Here is a 24,979-nt window from a genome sequence, read left to right on the forward strand (position 1 = left end):
TCCATTTAATAGGTAACCTAATTTAAGAGTAATGTGGTAACCTAATTTGGGAGTGGGTAACTATTGCAGCGAAGACTATTAAATAAAAAGTAGATAAGACATAGCAGGTGGAAATTTTCTGTCATCTTTATATGAAAAGTGCTTTTTAAAACTAAGAAGTGACTCCTGAGCAAAGAGCAGATCCATGCTGTGTAAGCAATAAAGCAAAGATGAAGCCAAAGGGGCCGTTCCAAAAAAAGGGCTTAAAACTTCAGAAACAATCAAGGCTTATTTGGACCCAGTGGCTCAAGCCTCTAATCCCAGAGCTTCAGAGGTAGCTGTATTGCCATGAGTTCTAGGCCACCCTGGCTACAATGTAAGACTTTGTCTTAAAAACTGAAAAACAAAATAAACACTTCTAAGAAAGTTAGGAACACTGTCCTATTGCCTTCTCAGCAGAAATCCAGGTAAAGAAGGGGGCATCTCAAAGCTTTCTGGGTATGGCTTTGCTCTAGTGGTGTGAACCCCAAGAAGGGGTGCATATAAAAGGAGACATAAAAAAAGTTTTAAAAAATTATATTGGCAAAATGATCTCCATGTTGTACCGAAAGCAGAAGACACAGAACCAGTTAGAAAGATGATTTTAGTGTTTTCAAACTTCTACGTGCAGAAAACAGGCTGAGAAAATGCCTAAGCTGCAAACATGAGCTACTTTTCATGGAAATTGGAGAATGACTCAATATAAAGAAACACCCAAGAGGGCACAGCCAGGAACCAAAGAGAAGTCTTCCCAGATCTCGAGACCTAATCAAAAAATATGAACTGTGTCTTACTAAATTAGAGCAAATGCAATACATACACTTACTGTGTGTGGGGAGGGGAACTTTCCTGTGTCCCACCAGTTATCTCTGTCCTGCCAGCCTGCTTCCAAATATCCACACAAAGAATTATTATTAATCATAAATGCTCAACCGATAGCTTAGACTTGTTACTAACTAGCTCTTACATCATAAATTAACCCATATTTCTTATCTACACCCTACCACGTGGAAGCATCTTTTTTCAACACTGCAGGATCATCTCCTTCTCCCTCTGCATTTCCCTGGTGACTCCTTGTGACTCCGCCCTTCTGCTTCCCAGCATTCACTCACTGTGCTCTTCCTGAGTAGTCATTGGCCAGTCAGCCTTTTATTTAAGCAATCAGAAGGCACCTTGGCAAAGTCACATCCTCACAGTGTGTAAAATGATTATTCCGTAACAACTGTGTGTGTGTGTGAATGCTCCTCATAGGCACAAGTGTGTACACACACAGTGGAAAACAAACTGTAAGAGTCCTTTCTCTCTTTCCATCAAACCAGGACCAGTCAACTAAAGCCATTCATGTATGAAGACACATAGATCATGACATAGAAATGGTACTTATCATTTGAAGTCGTTAGCTTTTGATAAAATTTAGTTTGCAGCAATAGATGACTTAATACAAAAATGAATCAAGTAGTTGTCATCAGCAATGATCTTTATTTAATGTGGTGATAGTAACATTGAAAGTTATGAAATAGTTGTTACAGACAGGGAGAGCAAGCAAATGGGGATAAAAGAACTAATAATTACTGCCCTAGCAGAATCAATGGCACCCACCTGAAATCAAAGTACCAAGAAACAGCAAAAAGGTCAAGCACGGTGGCTCATACCTTACAACATCAGTGCACAGAAGTTGAAGCAGAAGGATTGCCGTGAGTTTGAGACCAGTCTGGGTGATGCGGTAAGATCCTGACTCTAACGAAGAAAAAAAATAACAACAAACAAAAATCTGTTACATAGGGTAAGGAGAAAGAAAATCAGAAAACTACCTAAGATTATTAAAATGACTTACTTCCAGGAAAGAAAATCTTGAGATGGAAAAAGGTGGTTGGAAGAATGATGTCACTCCTAAGGTGACTGTCTTAGCAGTGCATTATTGTTTTAAAACCTGTATTAATCATTTAGTAAACATAGGCTTATCTTTAAAAGACTCTCCCTGTTTCTGAGTGACTTGGAGAGATACTGGTAGGGACATAAGCTCTGAAAAGCCACGGGGACACTACTGTGAAGAAAACACTCGTGGGAAACTGAAGAGGAAGGATTTCTAAGAGAGGGGTGTGAGATCCTGGGGCTCTAGGCAGGGAAATGGTTCTGGGCTGTGTGCCTTGTACCCGAGCACACCTAGAGGAGGAGCCTGCTGTCGTCACATACACACACACACACACACACACACACACACACACACTGTCTGTCTCTGTCTCTCTCTGTGTGTCTCTCTGTCTCTGTCTCTCTGTGTGTGTGTCTCTCTCTGTCTCTGTCTCTCTCTGTCTCTCTGTCTCTCTCTGTCTCTCTCTCTGTCTCTCTCTCTCTCTCTCTCTCTCTCTCTCTAAGGCTTGTGAGGGGACTCAGGAGGATTGTTAGGTCAAGAGTCTCCCAACGGCTACCAACCCCCATCCCCTGCCACTGCAGAGCCAGGAGGCCCTGCATAGTGAGCCCACAGCCTGCTCTTATTTTTCCTAGTCATGTGATGCTCTCTCACAGAGTGATGTTAAATGGGAAAACCCTGAGACACAGTTAACCCATGGTCACCTTTTGCAAAACCACCTTGGCAACTTACTACTCTTTCCTCTTTTCCCTGGATGCTAACTGGAGGAAAGCTTCCTGACTAAAGAGAAATGCCCCCATCACTGCCTGCCCCGGAGAATCTTCTCAAGGGTCAGAATTTTCTGGTGATGCTGTGGAGAACAGGAGAACAGGATCCCTATCCCTTCCCCAACCCAATGAGGCAAGCATAATGAGGGCTAAGAGAGAACTGATAAATGAAGGTATTTACACCCGGGCTGTCTTAATGTGGCTATTTAAGTACCTTACCTCTTTTCACCTTCTACTCTGCTCCAAATAGCATGGGTGACACAGGCGCTTAGCTTTGCCTTCTTTCTGCCCTTCCTGCTGCATTTCCAGAGTGCGGTCGTTTTGTTTCTCTCCTTCATTCATTCATTGAAGTTGCCTACTTTTGGTGCAACATAAAGAGTTAGGAGCCAATAACAATGCTGGTGTTTTCTTGCTTTCTTGTCATTGGAAAGTCTTCCTATTTAAGAAAGAAAAGCCCTGGGCTGGAGAGATGGCTCAGCAGTTAAGAGCCCTGGCTGCTCTTCCTGAGGTCCTGAGTTCAATTCCCAACAATCACATGATGGCTCACAAATATCTGTAATGACCTACAGGCATGCAGGCAGAACACTACATACGTAATAAATAAGTAAATCTTAAGAAAGAAAGAAAGAAAGAAAGAAAGAAAGAAAGAAAGAAAGAAAGAAAGGAAGGAAGGAAGGAAGGAAGGAAGGAAGGAAGAGGCCCTGCGATAATACTGACGTGTGTGTGTGTGTGTGTGTGTGTGTGTGTGAGTGTGTGTGTGTGTGTGTGTGTGTCCATGTCCAGCCCAGGTATCATTTAGCTATGAAGACACCAGATGTGTCTGCTCTGCAATTCCATTTGAGGCAGGGTGGCTCCTCCGAGACTTTTCGGAATCGGAAGCATTGGGTTGCCTTTTCCAGCTCTATAGCGGATGCTGGCATTGCTAGCTCCAGCAGATGTCTACGGCTGCCTGAAAAAACTACTTCTGTGCAAAGCCAGGCAGGATTCATCAGAGAACTCTATCCATTTCATTCCTCAAACAAGAGGGTGGTCCCAAAGGATCCCCAAAATGGATGCATTTGCATATGCTACAAGGTGCTAGCCTTTTGTTTTCCAAATTCGTCCCTGAAATTGGTCTGAAGAGCAGAGAGAAGCAAAGAGCAGGAGGGCTAAACCTGAGCTCTGCAGGAAGGTTCCTGGAGCTGGGATTCCATCAGTCATCCTGCACCTGCTCCTGCACATGGCTTGCGTGTTCACCAAGTGGAAGCCTCGCGCTGTGTGCTGGGGGAAGTCTCATTATGCCGCCCAATGCAGAGACATGTGCAGAGGACTGTGAGCTGCTTTCCAAAAAGGCGAACTTCTCCCTAGTTTTTTGCTCCATCTGTGCCCAGCTCCTCATTTTGGAGGCTCTGTGGAAGGCTGAATATAAGACCTAAGACCTAAGACCTAAGCCCTAAGCACCACACTAGCGCTACTGGCTATAGAGACAATGAAACAAATTAGCTAACACAGATGTGCCGGTGATTAAAAATAAATTACTGCAGGCTTGAAGTAGATGGCATCAAAGGACATACTCTTTGTGGAGCTGCCTCCACCCACTTATACAATAATGCAGCTTGCAAGGACTATTTACAGTGCAGTGAATGTTCTTACATCTAGAACAAAATGATGCTTGCAATAAAAATAGATGTTGTAGTTATTGACTCATTGATGAATTAGAGAGCTAACTGGTTTTGGGGATTCAGCCATCGTTGAGGCTTGTGAAACGTCATAGTCTCCGATTTTCTGGGTGGCATGGGAAAAAAGATTGGAGGAAGCAATGGAAAAGGGGGAAAAGATGGAGAGACAGATAGAAAATAAGGGACAGAGTAGAACGACATGTTGGCACCATGCATCCTGAGAGGGAGGCGACTTCCAAGAAGCTTCACAGTGTGGCCTGGGCCCATTCTAGCCTATTAGTTTGTATCTCATGTGTTAAGAGCTACATTTTTAAATGGGGCAGAAGAATCATATAGTTCCATAGACACTCTCATGCTCTACACTAATAATAGTTTAATGTGCCCATAAGCTCTGTCAGGGGAATTTTTCATCCAACAAATTCTAGTGGCCATGAATAATGAACAGCTATTAAGTCCACTTTAGATACATGTTGAGATAATTTCAAAAAAAAATACATACCGCTTCTGTTCATGTAGGGCTGCCAAGATCATTACAGTATTTAAATACAGCCAGATCACCTGGTGGGACTTTTATAGAAGAAATTCAAATGCAAAACAATATCTAGTAATGCAACATTCATGGTTAAGGGGAATAGAATGTCAGTCTAGCTTGGGATCTAGTCTCAGCTATATCACTTAATATCTCAAAAGCTTTAAATCATTTCCTCTGCTTTCTTGGCTGTGAAAGGAGGGAAGTGTCTGTTGCATGTGGGGGGGTTTGTACAGTGTGCATGTTTGTGTGGTGGTTAGAGGTAGATATGGGTGTGTTTCCACAATCTCTCTCCATCTTTGCTTTTAGAGACAGAATCTCCCTGTAAACCTCAAGCTCATTGATTCAGCTAGGCTGGCAAGCCAATGAGACTTGGTATCTTCTGGTCTTCACATGGTAGCACTGGGATTACAGGGGTGTGCTACCATGTCTAGTTTTTTCATATGCATCCAAGTACCTACCAACTGGGCCATCTCTCTAGCCCAGACATTGTCGTCATTGTCTTCTTCTTCTTCTTCTTCTTCTTCTTCTTCTTCTTCTTCTTCTTCTTCTTCTTCTTCTTCTTCTTCTTCTTCTTCTTCTTCTTCTTCTTCTCCTCCTCCTCCTCCTCCTCCTCCTCCTCCTCCTCCTCCTCCTCCTCCTCCTCCTTTTCCTCCTCCTCCTTTCCTTCTCCTTCTTCTTCTCCTTCTGAAAAACCACTTTTGTGCAAAGCCAGGCAGGAGTCATTAGAGAACTCTATCCATTTCATTCCTCAAACAAGAGAGATGTTCGTCTATGTCTCCTCCTTCTCCTTTTCTTCTTCTTTCTCCCCATCCTCCTCTTCCTCCCCCTTTTCCTCTTCCTTCTTCTTTCCCTTCCTCCTCCTCTTCATTATGATGCCCTGGCTGGCCTAGAACATGCTATATCGATGCTTCAAACACATAGAGATACACCTGCTTCCACCTCCCCAGTGATGGAATTAAAGGTGTACACCAACACATCTGGCAACATTTACTTCTTTAACCCACAGTTTCTTTATCTGAAAGACTGGTATTAAAATGTTGAGGTCATAAGATTTTTCTGAATAAATAACATAATCCAAGCAAACTCTTTCCCAGTGACTCATAATAAGCTCTCAATAAGTAATTCTTATAATCATCTTGAAAAAACGTCTAATTCTGAAATTTGACTTTCCACTTTTTTCCAACTAAAGTTTAAATAGTAGTGTTCTATGAAAAAAAGAGACAAAGTATGGAACCATGTAAGCTTTGGGGGAAAGTCTTGTTTGCCACCATGTGCTTGGACTACCTTGACAATTATTGCTCACTCTTTCAAGCTAAGGAGCCATGAGATACATAAATATGCAAAACTCAAGCTTCCAGATGTTGGTATAAATTAACAAGCATCAAGATACACTTGTAAGAGTCCCAACGAGATGCATAGTCGCAGCTTTGAGTCTCTTCCTCCCCAAGTGTGTGGCCTCTGACAGGTCAACATTTTATCACCCCATCCTCCAAAAAACAGATGTTGTTTTCTTTTTATATATAAGAAAATAGCAGGCCCAGATGGCTTCAATGCAGAATTCTACCAGAAATACAAAGAAGAGCAAATTCCAATACTCCTCAAAGTATTCCACACAATAGAAACAGGAGGCTCACTGCCAAACTCTTTTTATGAGGCTATAATTTCCTTGATACCCAAGCCACACAAAGACACAACTAAGAAAGAGAACTTTAGACCAATTTCCCTCATGAACATCGATGCAAAAATACTCAATAAAATACTCGCAAACCGGATTCAAGAACACATCAGAAAAATCATCCAATATGATCAAGTAGGCTTCATCCCAGGAATGCAGGGATGGTTCAACATTAGAAAATCTATCAATGTGATCCACCATATAAACACACTGCAAAAGAAAAACCACATGATCATCTCACTAGATGCTGAAAAAGCCTTTGACAAAATCCAGCACCCCTTCATGATAAAGGTCCTAGAGAGATCAGGGATAACAGGAACATACCTGAATATAATAAAAGCAATATACAGTAAACCAACAGCTAACATCAAACTAAATGGAGAGAAACTCAAAGCAATTCCTCTAAAATCAGGAACAAGACAAGGCTGTCCACTCTCTCCATATCTCTTCAATATTGTACTTGAAGTTCTAGCTACACCAATAAGACAACAAAAGGAAATCAAGGGGATACAAATAGGAAAAGAAGAAGTCAAACTTTCACTATTTGCAGATGATATGATAGTTTACATAAGTGACACGAAAAACTCCCCAAGGGAACTCCTAGAGCTGATAAACACCTTCAGCAATGTGGCAGGATACAAGGTAAACTCAAAAAAATCAGTGGCCCTATTATATACAGATGATGAGGTGACTGAGAAAGAAATCAGAGAAACATCACCCTTTACAGTAGCCATAAACAACATCAAATATCTGGGGATAATGTTAACCAAGGAAGTGAAAGACTTGCATATCAAGAACTTTGAGTCTTTAAAGAAAGAAATCAAAGAGGATACCAGAAAATGGAAAGATCTCCCATGCTCTTGGATTGGTAGGATCAACATAATAAAAATGGCAATCTTGCCACAAGCAGTCTACAGACTCAATGCAATCCCTATCAAAATTCCATCACAATTCTTCAAGGACCTGGAAAGAACAATAATCAACTTTATATGGCAAAACAAAAGGCCCAGGATAGCCAAAACTACCCTATACAATAAAGGAACTTCAGGAGGCATCACCATACCTGACTTCAAGCTCTATTATAGAGCTATAGTCCTGAAAACAGCTTGATATTGGCACAAAAATAGGCAGGTAGACCAATGGATCTGAATTGGAAACTCTGCTTTTAACCCACACACCTATGAATACTTGATTTTTGAAAAAGAAGCTAAAACTAAATAGAAAAAAGAAAGCATCTTCAACAAATGGTGCTGGCATAACTGGGTACTGGCATGCAGAAGACTGCAGATAGATCCATGTTTATCGCCTTGTACAAAACTTAAGTCCAAATGGATCAAAGATCTCAACATACATCCAGCCACACTGAAACTTTTAGAAGAGAAAGTGGGAGATACTCTTTGAGTTGGTACAGGAGACCACTTCCTGAACATAACACCAGTGGCACAAACACTGGGATCGACAATTAACAAATGGGACCTCCTGAAACTAAAAAGCTTCTGTAAGACAAAGGACACAGTCAACAAGACAAAAAGGCAGTCCACAGAATGGGAAAAGATATTCACTAACCCCATATCTGACACAGGGCTAATCTCCAAAATTTACAAAGAACTCAAGAAGCAAGTCTCCAAAACACCAAAGGATCTAATTAAAAGGTGGGGTACAGAACTAAATAGAGAATTCTCAATAGAGGAGGCTAAAATGGCCAAGAGACACTTAAGAAAGTGCTCAACATCCTTAGCCATCAGGGAAATGCAAATCAAAGCAACTCTGAGATACCATCTTACTCCTGTCAGAATGGCTAAAATCAAATACACTGAAGACAATTTATGCTGGAGAGGATGTGGAGAGAGGGGAACACTTCTCCACTGCTGGTGGGAGTGCCAACTGGTACAGTCACTTTGGAAAGCAGTATGGAGATTCCTCAGGAAAATTGGAATCAATCTACCACAAGACCCAGCAATTCCACTCTTAGGCATATATCCAAATGAAACAAATTCATACAACAAGGGCATCTGCTCCACTATGTTCATAGCAGCATTATTTGTAATAGCCAGAACCTGGAAGCAACCTAGATGCCCTTCAACTGAAGAGTGGATAGAGAAAATGTGGTACATTTACACAATGGAGTATTACTCAGCAGAAAAAAACAATGGAATCTTGAAATTCGCAGGGAAATGGATAGCATTGGAAGAAACCATCCTGAGTGAGGTAACCCAGTCACAAAAAGACAAACATGGTATGTACTCACTCATATATGGATTTTAGACATGGATCAGGATAGTGCCAGTCTGCACTTCCACTGATAGAGAGTCTGGGAAACAGGAAAGAACCTAAAATATATGCATATATGCATAGTACCCAAGAGAAGAGGATTGAGACAAGAGGTGAACAGAGGTGTTCAGAGGTGAACAGATGAGGAAAACGGCGAAGGGTGGGAGGGAGTGGGAGCTGGGAAGAAGAGAGGGGGGAGAAGAGGAAGAGAGAGTAAGTCATGGGGGAACAGGAATGTTGAGTGGGGGGTAGAATAGGGGGAAGAGGGAGTCATAGGTTAGAAGACAGATCAGGCACCAGTGTGACCTCTAGTGATCTAAAGGGATGACACCAATTGGCAAGCTAAGCAATAGTGGAGAGACCACCTCGAATGCCCATTCCTGATAATGAACTTGATGCCTATAACCACCTGGGAGCCTTCATCCAGTGACCGATGGAAGCAGAGGCAAACACCCACAGTTAAGCACTGAACTGAACTCAAGGAACCCAGTGACAGAGAGAGAGGAGCGAAGAGCAAATTGGCAAAGAATGGGCTGGCAAAACCAGCAGAGACAGCTGATCTGAACAGGGGAGAGCTCTTGGAACCCAGACCGACAGCGGGGAGGCCAGCATGGGACTGATCTGGACCCCCCAAATTGAGTGTCAGTGAGGAGGCCTGGGCAACCTATGGGGCCCTGAGCAGTGGATCGGTGTTTATCCCTCGAATACTAACAGACATCGTGTGTCCATAGCACAAAGAGGGATGATCTCTCAGCCTGGACTCTTAGGGGGAGTGCCTGGACCCTACCCCGAGTGAAATGACAGACTCTAGATATCCCCTATGTGGAAGGAATTGGCAATAGGGTGGGAGGCTGGGGGGGATTGGAGGGTGCGGGAGGAGGGGAGGGAGAGGGAACTGGGATTGACATGTAAAACAGGCTATTTAAAATTAAAATAAAAAATTAATAAAAAAAGAAAATACTAGGTCAGGTGGTGGTAGCACATACCTTTAAACTCAGCACTGGAGAGGCAGAGGCAGAGGCAGAACCTGTGAGTTCCAGGCCAGCCTAGTCTACACAGAGAAACAGTCTCAAAAATCCAAAAGAGAAAATAATATTTTGTTTGAAAAGTAGCATGGATGATTCACTGTGATCAATGCATTTTAACAGACATGAGAAAAAATCACAAGTAAGTCAAAAAGACATATTAGACAGGAAGTGTCAATAAAAAGCCCCTTTTCAACTGGGAAGACAGCTCAACGAGTAAGAGTGAGGACCTGAGTTCTATTCCAAGGCTCTCATGTAAAAGCCAGGCATCGTTGCTCATGCCTGTAATCCCAGTGTTTGGAGGGCAGAGACAGGCAGATCCTAGAGCCCTCTTGCCAGTCAGCCTACAAAGGACTGAGTTCTGTGAGATACCCTGTCTCAGAGGAATAAGGTTGAGATGGAGAGAGGAAACTTGGCATCCTTCTCTGGCCACCACAAACATGCACGTAGGCATATGTGTTTGCATGCACATGTACACTCATGCACATCAATGGGCACACACACACACACACACATAAGCGTGTTTGCCAGCACTTTAGCTAAACATAAGTCCTAAATCATTACTACAGGAATGCAGCATCTTTCTTTAAATTATTAACTAGAATTTGCTTTTCCCAGAAAACTTTTCTCCCCTGCTCTTACCGCAGATATTTAAGAGTAATAGTTTAAGGCACTGCTGAAATGCACATCCATCTTCCCTAAGGACACATTCTTGTGTGGCTACTCTGCTTCTATGCACAGAGTTGGAACTTTTGTCTTCATCTGTATCTCTTGCCTTCCCCATCATCTTTACAGAATAAGTCAATAACAACACAAAGAAGCTATTTCCCAGAAAATTCCCTGAAACGTTTTTCTGTTCTCCAAACAGATTGCTTTATGAGCACATTTTACCCATGCACATAAAACAGCAAGACAAATTTCCCTTCAAAAGAAAATAGGTTGCATGCATCTTTAACTTTTGCTTTTCAATTAGAGTAAGCAATAGCATTTCTCCAAAATGCAAGACAAACAGCCCAGCGTGCTATTTATTTCATTTTGATCACTCTCTGGCAACAGGAGATACAGACAATCAGCCATTCGATGTGAACCGGTTCCTACCTGTGGCGATTCCTGCATCAGGGTTAAATGGTAAAGGGCAAGAGGACGCGTGCCTAACCAATGAGTTCACAGCTAGGAAGGGAGACAGGAGAGTGGATGGCACCTGAGTTAGCTTTGGAGAAGACATAGACTTGTAATGATCTTCCAAGACATGGGGCATCCTCTTCAAAGAGTCACAGGTGCACATTTGTAGGAATGGGCTGGGAGAAAGAAGCTGGTGTGCCTAACAAGAGGGCAATTGTCATACCTTGAGCAAAAGCATGACTGGTAAAGAATAAGTCTGTACCTCTTGGCTCAGTCTTTGGTTCTTCATCAGGTGTTACTCAAGCCTAAGTTTCCTTGCCCTTCAGCAAATGCTGACCACTCCAGTCAACACCCATTCAACTTGGGAGGGTGGATGGGTGGAAGGAGCAGCTATGGCATCTCTCTACTACTAAGCAACATCCCAGGCCATGATTTTAGAAAAATGCATGCCATATAAGGACTCTGAGTTCAAGTCATCTCTGCCATTTAAAACAGAAAGATTTACTTTATTGATAGTTTAGGATTATGACAGAGTCTCTCTCTCTCTCTCTCTCTCTCTCTCTCTCTCTCTCACACACACACACACACACATGCACACATAAATGAAGCACAAAGTTGCAGCACATTTTTCAACCTTGTATTATTTATTTCTGCCAACAAATTGTTCCTTCTCCTTAAAATTACGATATTTCAGCTGCACCCTTTGCTTTAGCCATCAAGGGAAGTGAGAAGTTCATGATCCCTGTTGCTTCCAGCTCAATGAAGAGGACATGTGTCTCCTCTCACTCACTCAGACACTTCACTGTATCTGTTAGTTGCTAAACACAGAAGTTAGTCTTTTATGTCTAATCGCGAGGCATACAGAAACTGAACAAGAAAAACTGACTGGAAAGTGAAGCCCCCGTCCCTCAAGGTGAAAGGTTAGCAGAATTGTCCTTCTTTCCTGTATGCTGGTGCCGACTGCTTGCTGTTGAAATGGGCAAATTTATGAGACGCGGGAAAGTGATACTGGTCCCGGCTGGATACTATCCTAGACCCAAATCCATCCTTGTGAAGAACATTGATGACAGCATCTCAGATCGCCCTTACAGTCACGCCCTGGTGGCTGGAATTGACCGCCATTGCCACAAAGTGACAGCTGCTAAGGGCAAGAAGAAAATCACCAAGAGATCATAAATCAAGTCGTTTGTGAAAGTTTATAACTACAGTCACCTCATTACTACAGGGTACTCTGCAGATATCCCCTTGGACAAAACTGTTGTTAATAAGGATGTCTTTAGAGGCCCAGCCCTGAAATACAAGGTCAGGTGGGAGGCCAAGGTCAAGTTTGAGGAACAATACAAGACAGGGAAGAACAAATGGTTTCCCTAGAAGCTTCACTTTTAGGAATATTTTTGTTTCCATCACTAAAAATTAAAAAAGGAAATATGAGTCAAGTCTCTCTTCCACCTCACCCATTGGGTACTCTGTTTTCTTGGGTTGCGCCTCCTTTAGAAGATAAATATTTCCTTGTTTGTTTGTTGGAGACAGGGTCTCACTATGTAGTCCTGGCTGGCCTGGATCCTCTTGCCTCTGCCTCTGTCTACTGGAATTAAACGCATGAGCCAGTACATCACGCTAAACATTTCTAAATGCATAGGGCTACACCACCCTTTCTCACAAGCTGACTTCTATTGCTACAACACAGTCAATATAATTCATCAGTGTGTAATCATCAAAACAGGAGAGTTAGCCTGCTCCACTAACTTGTACAATTAAAACAATAATTAAAATATAGCTTTTTAAAAAGGTAATATTTAACCATTCCATCCTCAGACTTGCACTCTGTGTTCCATCCTGTAGGTGAGGTAATCAAGCCTTGACATGGCACTTCTATGTCATGTCCACTCAATTCCCTGACTAGGCATGTTACCATACCGATATCAAAGCTTAGTCTTGTTTCTTCATGATCCTCCCCTCCCCATCACCTAGTTTTCCCATACAAATTCTCTATATCCTATTATTCTGTAGCTAGGGGCTTTATGTCATCATCTTACACACAGCTGTAAGTCTTCTGAAACTGGCTATTCTCTAAGCAAACAGGCTCTTCTTTCTTCCTGATCTACAATCCATGCCTACCCAAAGGGCCATTAGCATATCTTACATGATGCTCCACAAATGGAAATTTGAATGTTTACCTTGCATAGCCAGGCTTCCTTTCATCTAATTCTATGGTAAAGTCCTAATAGAGCACTCCTCCCTGAGTCTCCAAGTCCTTACTGCTCTATTATTACAGTGATAATATGGCACTAGCTACTATTTATTGGGGCGTTTGGACTGTTTTATGTCGGTAGCTGAAATAAACACTTCACAGACATCCACTCAAGCATTATTAATGAGCCTTATGAGAGGGGCACTGTTATTGTTCTCACTGCACAAACAAAGGAACTGCTGTTTCAAGGTCATGTCACTCACCTAAGATCATGGAGCCTCAAGTATTAAAAGAAGAATTCAACGCTCTCTTAATACAGCATCCATGATGCTAATACACAGATTCTAGCATCCTGTCTGAAGATGCTTCAGAATACAAATCGGAATCCTCCTATGTGGTAGCCTAGCTCTGATCCCCAACCCCCCTCCCTCCTTCCATCAATCACCTAGCCATGCAGAGATTCAGCACATTCTTTATGAGCCTCAGCTTTCAGGTCAGCTATGCACCCTGCACTGGCCAATGGAATATGGGCAAAAGGAATAGGCTTATGTCTTATATTAATTTCTCAAGGGTACCACAACATATTAATACAAATTAGTTACTTAAAACAACACACACACACACACACACACACACACACACACACACACTCTGTTGGACTCCTGGAGGCCAGACTCAGGCAATATCCATCCTTCTGTGGGTTCAGGGAGTCTGGTCCAGTTCCTTCCCACCCTATGGTGGCTACCAGCAATCCTTGACTGTTCCTGGTTGTGTCAACCAATCTTCATTTTCTGCCTTCACCTTCATGATATTCTTCCTGGGCTCTGTGTCCGAGTTTCTTTCCTTTTTAGAGAACACTGGACATTGGATTAGGGCCCACATTAATCCATTATGACGTCACCCTAATGTGACTACATCTGCAAAAGCTGCATTTCCAAATGAAGTCGCATTCACTGATGAAACATGGGCAGGGGCTGAGACTTCAATCTATGTTTGCAAGGCACAATTCTATCCACAACAGCTCTTCAAAGAATCTGTTTCTGCCACTGGGCCTCCTAAACTTATTCCATCTCCGGGAAGAGTTCCCCCAGGGACCTTTCTATCTTTTAGCTCAGACTCGAGAACAAATAGACTCAGGAAGCAGCAGCCTCCCTGAGCTGGGCCTGATCTGAAAGCATAGGCATTGGATTGAGTCAGCCTTCTCAAGCCGTCTGACACACAGGCTGTGAGGACACAGGACTGCTCTTGTTACTCACCCTTTAGGGATAGTTTGTTAAGCCTCACTGTCTTTAAAGTATCTGTTGAACATAATTAGTCATTTTAAAACTAATTTAAAAGTTACAATGTGGGAGAAACTCATTCACACAGGCAACAAAAGTCATAAAATACTTCCTTAAATTCCCCTTCAAAATATCTTGATCCTTGACTGTAAACTTCATGCTACAGAAGACAGAGTGTGTGTATACACGTGTGTGTGTGTGTTTAAGTGTGTATGTGTACATATGTGCAATATAATGTGTGTGCAAGCACATGTGCATTCAGGTGAGTATGTATATGTGTTCACATGAATGGGGAGACTGAGTGTCAATACCAATGGCTTTCTAGATTACTCTCCACCTTACTTTTGAAGACAGAGCCCCTCACTGAAACCAGTGCTCATCAATTGACTCGTCTGTCTGGCCGGAGAGCTTGGAGCATCTGCTTGACTCTGCTTCCTATGCTGGAGTTACAGCCACACACAAGCACACACTTCACTTTTTCCATGGGTTCTGAGGATCCCAATTCAAGGTCTAATGCTTTCTCAGCAGGTACTTTACCCCTGCCCCCAAGAGCCAATTCTTTAATAATAATTTAAAAAAAAGACCCTGTTAGAGGTCCCTTAAAGAAACAATATGAAGGCTGGGAGATAGATCAGTTAGTAAGATGCTTAACCTGCAAGCATGATGACCTAGATTCAGATCCCCAGCACATATGTAAAAAGGCAAGCATGGTGGGTACCCACCTGCAATCCTGATACCAGAGACAAGGAAACAGATGAGTCCTTGAGATTGTTGGCCAGCCAGGTGAACCAGTGAGCTCCAGTTTCACTGACTCAGTGAGCTCCAGTTTCAGTACAAATAACTCTCAGTAGAGATGGTGGCACACACCTTTAATTCAGCACCCAGGAGGCAGAGACAGTTAGAGCTCTGTGAGTTCGAGGCAAGCCTGCTCTACAAAGTGAGTTTGAAACTATCCAATGTTATACAGTAAGACCTTGAAGGGGGAGAAATTGTTTCAAAAAATAAGATGGAGGGCTGAGCTCAGTGCCTTCCAGAGGACCTGGCAAACCACCCATGCATATGAGGATGAGAGAGAGAAGCTGGACATCAACACCTGGCTTCCACACACATTTGCATCCATGGACATGTACACGTGCAATGTTAGAAGATACGGGTGGAAGTGGAGAGTTAGAAATATAAAACAAAATGTCCTTCAAGGTCCTGTGCATCACTTGAGTCTGAGACTTCAAGTGGGTTGATGGCATAAAGAATAGCTCATCATCCTGTTACAACTGCTTGGACATTTACTTTGGTACCCCCACAGAGGCATTTCAGAAGAACACCAGCGGTTGCACAGAAGCCTAGCCATCTCATGATGTACAAGACAGACATGAGAGCTGGAGCCTCTTTGATCAGTGGGATTCAGGCAGCGCATAATAATGACTCCGCACTCAGTCCTCATACAGACCTTCCTGTCATGCACCTTCCCAGCCCTGTCTCTGCTCGTGTATCTCCCTGAAGGATCTTTCATGTTGATAACTGGAGTTGATGTGTGTGGGGCTGTTTTCCAGAGATCATCCCCTCAGCTGCATCAATCCTCTGCTAGTCTGGAGACCCGCAAGGCTCAAGGGAGCTCTTGGGACTCTGAGAATGGAGGTGCAGAATAAGGAATATGAATGAGCCTGAGGCTGGTCTCTTCATCATGTGCAGAACACCGCTTGGGGGAAACTACAATAGTGGTCTTGTATAAAACTTTAAATGATCAAAGTAGGAAACCAATACTTAAAATTTTTATTACATTCATTTATTTACTGTGTATATGCATATGTGTGTGTGCATGTGATCTTTTGTGCATGCCACAGTGGACTCGTGTAGGACTCTCCTACAATGTAGGTCTTCCAGATCAAACTCAGGTCATCGGGCTTAGAGAAAGCAGCTTTATCCAAAGAGACATCTCTTAAGACCCTGAGTCTAATTTTATTTTTCTTCTCCCATTAAAACTAATTTGTGCAGGGCTGGAGAGATGGCTCAGAGGTTAAAAGCACTGATAGTTCTTCTATAGAATCTAGGCTCAATTCCTAGTACCCACATGGCTGCTCACAAATGTCTATAGCTTCAGTTCCTGGGGATCCAGCACTCACTCAAAATCATACATGTAGGCAAAACAACAATGCACATAAAATTTATTTATTAACTTAAGAAAAACAATTTATGCTGCCCAAATATTGTTGGACATGTGGCCTTCTACTGAAATGTGGTCAAATTAACAATAGCTACAAACCTGTAGAAAAATGAAAGGGAGCAAGAATTGCCAGTCAAAATGACTCGCCTTCTCCAGCAGCTACCAAGCACCATAGCTCCTTGACTAGGGGTGGAACTTCATGCTCCTCCTCCTCCTCCTCTTCCTCCTCCTTCTCTCTCTCTCTCTCTCTCTCTCTCTCTCTCTCTGTGTGACAGAGAGAGAGAGTGTGTGTGTGTGTGTGTATGAGAGAGAGAGAGAAAGAGAGAGGGGGTGGGCTTGACTATGTTACCCTAGCTGACCTGGTTCTATGTAGATCAAACTGGCCTTGAATGAATTTAATTTTGATGTGTTGTTTTCATCTCTGATTTGTGATCTGTTAAAAAAAAACCCAGTAGGATTGTTTACTCCATAGGAAAAAAGGTGTCACAGCTAGGTCATAGCCAGATGCAACAACACATCCTTGTAATCCCAGCTATTCCAGGGGCTTGATCCACATTGTTCAAGACAAGCCTAGGCAACAAAGTAAGAACGCTACCCCTGTCTCAAGCACTCATGGGTGGACACACACACACACACACACACACACACACACGCACGCACGCACGCACGCATGCATGCACACACTGTTACACTGTACTTACTGTACACTGAGTCACTTGAGCAAATTTTCATGTCTCCAAGCTCCTGGGTGATGACTGTTGATGAGCCATCTTTCAGAACTGATAATTTTTTTTTTGGTTTTTTTCGAGACAGGGTTTCTCTGTGGCTTTGGAGGCTGTCCTGGAACTCGCTTGGTAGTCCAGGCTGGTCTCGAACTCACAGAGATCCGCCTGCCTCTGCCTCCCGAGTGCTGGGATTAAAGGCGTGCGCCACCAACGCCCGGCCTTAGAATTGAGAATTTTTAATGTGATAAACACCTAAACATTCATCTTTAGGGGCCAATTGTATAATTTGAAAAAGACGTGTACACATGATAGTTAGTGGTTCTATATAAACCACTTTTTATGTTGCCTTGGAGAGTAGGTATAATAGTAACTTTATGTCTGGCACAATCTTACTGTGTCTTGGGCAAGCACACACCTAAATGACCAGCACACTGTTTGCTTAAGAAGGTGGGACCAAATACCACACAGGGATGGCTGAATGGACACAAAGAAGGATAAATGTGAACTCTATGAGTCTAGATCACTTCCTGAACCGCTCTAAGCACAAATTGCTAAATCTGATAATGAGACAGTAATGGTGCCTGGCTGGCCACCTTGCAGGGAGGTGACAACAATCAGTTCAAGTTAATACATGTATGAGCGGCACCAACACATGCATATCCAGCACCACAATGAATATATCCAGAAACATGCAGGTGATCAAAAATTACTTATTAGCTCAAATAAAATGGCAGATTGTTTAAAAGTTCATAAAACTATAAAGCAGAAGTAATGATCATGAAATAAAACTCATAATGTTGAAATTGGACAGGAATGTCGAGATCTGAGGGGATCCCCTTGGAGTAAACAGAGTTTCAGAGACGAAAATGACTTTACCAAGGACATAGGGCCAGTAGACATTTATATTATTACTAATAAACTCTAATTTTTTAGTAGATTTCTTCAACTAAAACTTAATATAGAGTGACTTGAATGCATTTAAAGAAATCCAGTTCTGTGTAACATTATGGATCAGTAGGTAGCTTATGGTATTGCCACTTAATAATGTTAAAGAAAGATCTGAGTTAAATTAAATTTAGCAAAGTTTATTTGAGCAAGAAAGAGTTTAGAGGGCCGAAACATTGGGAACCAGAGCCCCACTCACATGAGCAAGCTGTGTTTATGGCTGGAGAAAAGGAAGAGGCATACAGAAGCAATCTGATTGGCTGCAGTCCGCCTTGTATGGATACAGACTACTAAGTTAGGTTGTCATTCATGACAAGAAAGAGGCAGCTTCAGCCCAAATTTTACCATCAGAGTACAAAAACAGGTATCTATTTCATATGAGCTAGTGACTTTGGGGAACTTATTTAACCTCTCTATGTCTCATTTCTTCACTGTAATAATAGTGACAGATTTCAAAGAATGGTTATAACGGTTAAAGAAATTACTTAGATGCTTAGAACAGAGCTGTGACAGTTAATTTAGCGTGTCAACTTGATTGGGTTAATAAAAGCCTAGGGCATTATCAAGGCACACCTTTGACTTTGTCTGGGAGAACATTTCCAGAGAAGAGTAACTAATGGGGAAATATTCACCCATGGTCTAGAGTCCTGCATCGAATAAAATGGGGGCCAGCATTCCTCTTCATCTGCTTCCTGGTCCCCTGAGATGTAAGCCTGCAGCTGCCATCAGCTGTGTGCACCTGCTGCCACAATGGACAGCATTGCCTCAGACTGCCAAGCATATCTCTCCTCCCCTCAGTTGCTTTCGGTCAAGTATTTAGTCACAATAGCAAGAATCTAGTATATGACAAGCTCCCAGTGAGGGGGGATATGGGGTCATTCATATTTGTTAGGGAGGTGTCTGGGGCAGAGATGGGCTGGGGAAGACAGGACACGTTAGGATAAAGGGACATCATCCATATTGGTTAATGCTTCTCTCCCCACAGATCAAACTAGCTAGCTTCAGGGCCTTTCTCAAGGGTCATGGAGGTGACAGCTCACATCTTGAGCTCTTCAGAAACATCTGAATGCTAACATAGAGAAGACGCCTACAGCTTGAGGCCTTCAGCAGGACTCCTGGCAACCCAGAGGCAATGCCAACTTACTCTAGGTTTAACTTAGGAAGCAAATTGTTCAGGAATATGAGGCAACCCCTGTCCTGAGATAAACATATCGATCACCCTCAATTCATTAGCCTCCTCCACCCAGCTGGACCTGGCTTGAAGGATGACAAGCAAAGTTTTGGGCAGGGGTGGTGGAGCTTTTGTTTTGTGTGATCACAGAGGTCTCCTAACCTCAGCAGAATATGACAACCACGGTTGACCTTGAAAATAGGTTAGGGTCACTCGGAGACAATGTCCCAGCCTTCCTTAGTAGATAGGGTGAAAGCAAGACTCATACAAAGGGAGAATGGGGCTGGAAGTAATCAATGGAATCGGCCCAGCTAAAGACATAACATGTCCAGTACAATAAGTGTGGCCAGCACAGGACAGAGCAGTGTCCGCAGGGACGAAGGAGTCGTGCGCACTCAGGTCTGTGCGTGAACAGAGGCCTAGCTGCAGAATTCGGGTCCATTGATCCCTCCAGGTGTTTCCCTTTGGTGGAGAGCTCAGTATCGCCTTCATTTAACATTGCAGTCAGGCAGCCAGCCAGCTGCCTCTGCTTGCTCTAATTCCAGCTCACCCGGCTGTCTGCTGATGATAATTTGACTTCCCACCTAGATCTCACCACAGGGAGAGTGTGTGCTCCAAGCAGAATGTGTGTCTGATCTCTGGGCTGATTTTGCTTGTCTATATAAATTAATAAAATGGCATTTTGATTTATACATCCCTCTCTTGTGAACTTGGTTAGCATGACTGAGGACCCTATAAACTGATCTTACTCACTATGCTGACAAAACCAATTTTCTCTGTTTCTGAACCCGAAAAATTCAGGGCCAGACACACCAGCCTATAGTTAAATCACCAAGGTAAATTCTGTTTTGAAGCATCTGGCAGCCAGACAGCCTGCCTTCACTCTATTTTCAATCCAACATTCTTTTCCTGGCCTTTTTCTTCCAAGGTCAACACCACATTCGATGCCCGCTCAATGATTGATTCTACGGAGACAGACTCGGGAAACGGGCAACTTGTGTGGATCCAGAGCTACCCAACTGATGTTTTGACATCAGTAAAGGTATCTAATCAAAACAGAAGGGTAACAAGCATGTGATTATTGCTCTACACATGTCCTCTGCCCATTTGCTATGACAGACTATCATAGACAGTGTAATCTGTCGTGACCAGAAACCTTTAGCCTGTAGAACCAGAGTCTGGAAGTTCAAAGTCATGGAGGGCTGCATTTGCTGTATCATAGTGTGTGGAAAGATGGTGGGGTCTTCCTGAAAGGTCCCACTTCTTAATCCTGTTGCATTAAGAATTATGCTCTCAATTTATAAACTTTGGGAGGAGGCATTCAAGTTAGAGCATCCTCTATTCAGGAATGTATTAGTCATCTATAACTTGAAGTCATTATTTGTCTATAACTTGAGCTTTCCTAAACTCCACTAGACAGTTCAAACTAGGTTATGTAATCATTAAACTCAATGATGCTGGCTGCAAGACCTCTGTATCCAAGATCCTCCTGGATGTCCAAAGAGTCCTCTGAGGAGATCTCTTGGAGCTTCTCCTCTGATTTGTCTTTAAAATGTGAGTTCCCAACGGTGGCTTTCAAGAGAGTCTGGCCTCTACCACCATGGTTGCTTCTGGTGTTGAAGGATCGATGGATTCTTCTCCCAAAAGCCCTTAGGAATTCGCAAAGTTGTCCTTTGGTACCTTGTAGTACCAAATAGCATGAGCTTCTCTCAAGGCTTCTGTGGCCGTTAACCTTGAGTGGTTTAGAGTAATCATGGAAACACATTCATAAGGGATTATCTAGATCAAGTTAACTGAGTGAGCCTTTACTGACTACAGCATTCACTACTTTCTGCTTCCTGAGGGTGACGATGTGACCATCTGCTTCCTGCTCTTGCCACCGTAGGGTTCCTGCTATGATGGACTTTAATCACCAGAGCTGCAACACAAAATAAATCCTTCCATCCTTACACTGCTTCCGTCAGGTATTTTGTTGCAACAAGACAAATAGCACATATATTTGCACTCTTAGAGCATATATTTCTATTTATATTATAGTCCAGAAATGTACTATAATTGATATGGTGCTCCTAGGCCTGAATAACTCTGCCTGTGTCTAGAAAATGCCACAAAACTCCTCCAGGCAAAGCCCTCTCATTTTGGGCTTTAGGCCCTCACTGAAAGGGAAAGATCAAACCTAGAACTTAGGAGCTGATTCTCAGTGTCTCCTGTGTTTTCCCCTGGCCTTGAGTAGGCTAAGAATTTCTTTTCTCAGAAATAACAGGTTATGCTCTTCACTCATGCAAATATGTGCCCATATGTAGATACAGTATGTAGCACCCCAATTCACACTCAAGGTGCAAACCATCACATTACACAGTCATAGACAGAGTCTGAGCCCCAGTGGGAGGACAGACAGAAAAGGGAAACAGCCCCTAGAAGCTTGAAACCATCATAGTAGCAGGTCATTCATAATCATCTGTAATGTAGTCATATATGTGCCATACTGAAAAACCTTTGGGGTTTTGTTTTGTTTGTTTTTGCAGTGTGTCAAAATGTAAAAAGAAACTTCATTTAGCAGAAAGCATACAGTTATGAAACAGAGCTGAATGGTGGAGGGGTGGATTCAGCTTCTCTGGGATTCAGCTTGTAGGGGGTCTGTGATAAGACTCAACAGGTAAAAGGGGTGGTGGGCAAGCTGGACCACCTGAATTTAACCCCAAAGGCCCACGTGTTGGAAGGAGAGAACTGAGTCCTGTAAGTTGCTCTCTGACCTACACATGAAAATGCTGTGGTACACAACATACACACACACCATAATGCAAATAAATAAATATTTCTAAAAATTCTAATAACTCTACTCTAAAACAAAAGGAGGCTTCTTAGTCTAAAAAGTCCTGAAGCATGAATTTAGCAGGTGAATGACAAGGGCATTCTGGGTATAATGATCCATGTGAGAGAATATTAAAGAAAGTCATTCTGATAATTCTATAAATTTGCTAATTTTATAAATGAAATTTTGCTTGTTGCTTGAGAACAATTCTCCATACAAACTAATGATCCTCGTGTCTCAGGCCTTTGAATACTAAAATCAGATTTTATGTAGCAAAATCCCAAGAGGACTAAACATGCGAAGAGCAGTTTTCACTAAAAGCAGTTTTCAAAAAAACTGTCTTATGTTGCAGTGAGATCTGTCACCCTTCTCTTTTGCTGAGGTGAACAGCAGCAAAAAGAAAATGATAGCAAAAGACATCTTGGCACAGTTGACAGAGAAGAAATAGTGATGAATATGTGTGACACGAGCAATCCTTGGCGATTTGTTTGTGCACCAGCCTTTGATTTGCACTGGGTGTTTGATGATTTGATCAGTAAAAAAAAAAAGTCCAACACTGGTGAACCCTTGCCAGAATCTTGACACTCTCTTAACTCTATTATGCTATTGAGATTTGCCTGAAAGCTATATACAAAGTGAGGGCAGACCACCGCAGAGACTTTTGTTGTTGTTTAAACAGGATCTTACTAGGTAGCCCTTGGTTGACCTGGAACTAGCTATGTACACCAGGCAGGCTTCAAATATACTTCTGTGTCTGACTCCTGAGTGCTGGGATTAAAGGCATGTGCCACCATGCTGGGCCTTTTTCTTCTCTTTTCTTTCTCTCCTCTTCCTTTCTCTTCTTTGACTGTTCCCCCCCCCCCCAGCCTTCTTACTTTCCCAATCAGAGAACTCTCGAGACACACACCCTTCACCACCAGTACAGGATACACATGTTCTAAGAAATATGTTTGTTGCTGGATGACAAAGAGTTGCAGAAAAAGCAAGCAATTGGTAAGTAAGATTCACTGTATTCACCACAGTATCTAAGTCAGTAAGTATCTAAGTGGAAGACAGTGTCTGCCTTGAGTTAAAGAGAGGCATCATCCCAACGGTACAATGCCTCTTAAGGTTGAAGGCAGTTGGTCTCAGCTGAACAAACCTCGCCTTGCCTAATGTATGAATTACGTTTCTTGTTGCTATGACAAAATAGCTGACAACAGCAACTTCAGGCAGGAAGGGATTTATTTTGCTCGTAGTTTTTAAGGTTCCAGTCCATCACAGCAGGGACGACACGGCTATGTGAGTGTGAGGGCACTGCTCACATTGCATACAGTCAGGAGGCTGAGAGAAATGAATCCTGGCTCTTGGCTGCCTTCCTCCTTTTTTCCTTTTTATTAGGCCTCCGGGTGGTGCCACATTCAGGGTGGGAATTCTTTCTTAAACTGGTACCTCCCTTGCCCTCCCAAGCCGGGCGGTGGTGGCACATGCCTTTAATCCCAGCACTTGGGAGGCAGAAGCAAGCAGAGGCAGGCAGATCTCTGTGAGTTACAGGCCAGCCTGGTCTACAAAGCTACACAGAGAAACCCTGTCTCAAAAAACCAAAACCAAACAAGCAAACAAAACAATGCCCTTCCAAAAATTAGTTAATTAATTTAAAAATGTCCTCCCAGATATGCCCAGCAGTATGCAATTCTAAATTCAATCAGGTTGATAGTGAAGATTGCTCAGCACCCTTAGGAAATCAGAACTGCATCTTCCTCTACCAGAAGAAGTAAATGAAAATGTATTCCAGATGGTGCAATGAGAATTGTCAGCTGAAGATGCTTTTGGTATCGACCCTGTGGTTGTTTTCCTTGATAAGGAGAGCAGGTTGGACAGCATTTAGGAGTCATCTTAGTGCTCGTGCTGTTTTCCCAAGTTTTCTAAATGCAAATATAAGGGACTCAAGAAAACCTAGAGCTACTTTTTGAAGCCAAACTTATCCACAGAAAACACACATTTCCACCACCACCCATTTCCAGGAAGTCTTGCATTGCAGCTTCAGCCTATTCTGTACCTATTGTCTCAGTTATCAGGAAATTTTATTAGTATGGCAATGTAAGTCGTGGGAAAATTCACGTAATTGCAGTATTCAGATGCTAGCTTATAGATCAATAAGAGCTAAATGCCCGGTGTTTCTCGTAACTAATATCATTAGGACATACAGCATCTTGAATTAGGAAAGCTCTGGAGGTGAGATGCCAGTTCCTACTCCTACAGGCAGTCAGATAGGCACCACTAAGGTTTGGTAGCATGTCCCCCAAAGTCTGTGTATTAAGGTCTTAGTGCCCAGGTTATCAGTATGGAGAAGTGTTATGGACCATTAAAAAGTGGGGTTTGAGGTAGAAGGATAAAAGCAACCTTCACAAACACACTGTAACACGCACACACGCACGCATGCATGCACACCCATACCCAACTGGTAAATCTAATAATTTTTTTTAAAAAAGAAATAGACTTGTGTAGAGGAGGATGTGGAAATGGCTCAGCAGCTAGGAACACACACTGGTTGCTCTTCTAGGTGATCCAGATTTGATTCCCAGCACCCACATGGTGGCTCACAACCATCTATAACTAGTTCCAAGGCATCTGATACCCTCCTCTAACCTCTGAGGGCAGCAGGCAAACAAAGGATGCACAGACACATATGCAGGCAAAAACAGATAAAATAAAATTTAAAAGAAAGAAAAACCATGGAGCCTTATGGGAGGTCCTTATGGCTTGGGGGCTTGCTCTCT

General features: G+C 42.7%; 1 pseudogene; it reads left to right on the top strand.

Moving 5' to 3' along the window:
* Positions 1-11,910: 11,910 nt before the first annotated feature.
* Positions 11,911-12,306, top strand: LOC101844438 (annotated as a pseudogene).
* The last annotated feature ends 12,673 nt before the right edge of the window (positions 12,307-24,979 follow it).

The sequence above is a fragment of the Mesocricetus auratus genome, unplaced genomic scaffold, assembly GCF_017639785.1.
Source record: "Mesocricetus auratus isolate SY011 unplaced genomic scaffold, BCM_Maur_2.0 Super-Scaffold_100026, whole genome shotgun sequence".
NCBI classification, from domain to species: Eukaryota; Metazoa; Chordata; class Mammalia; order Rodentia; family Cricetidae; genus Mesocricetus; species Mesocricetus auratus.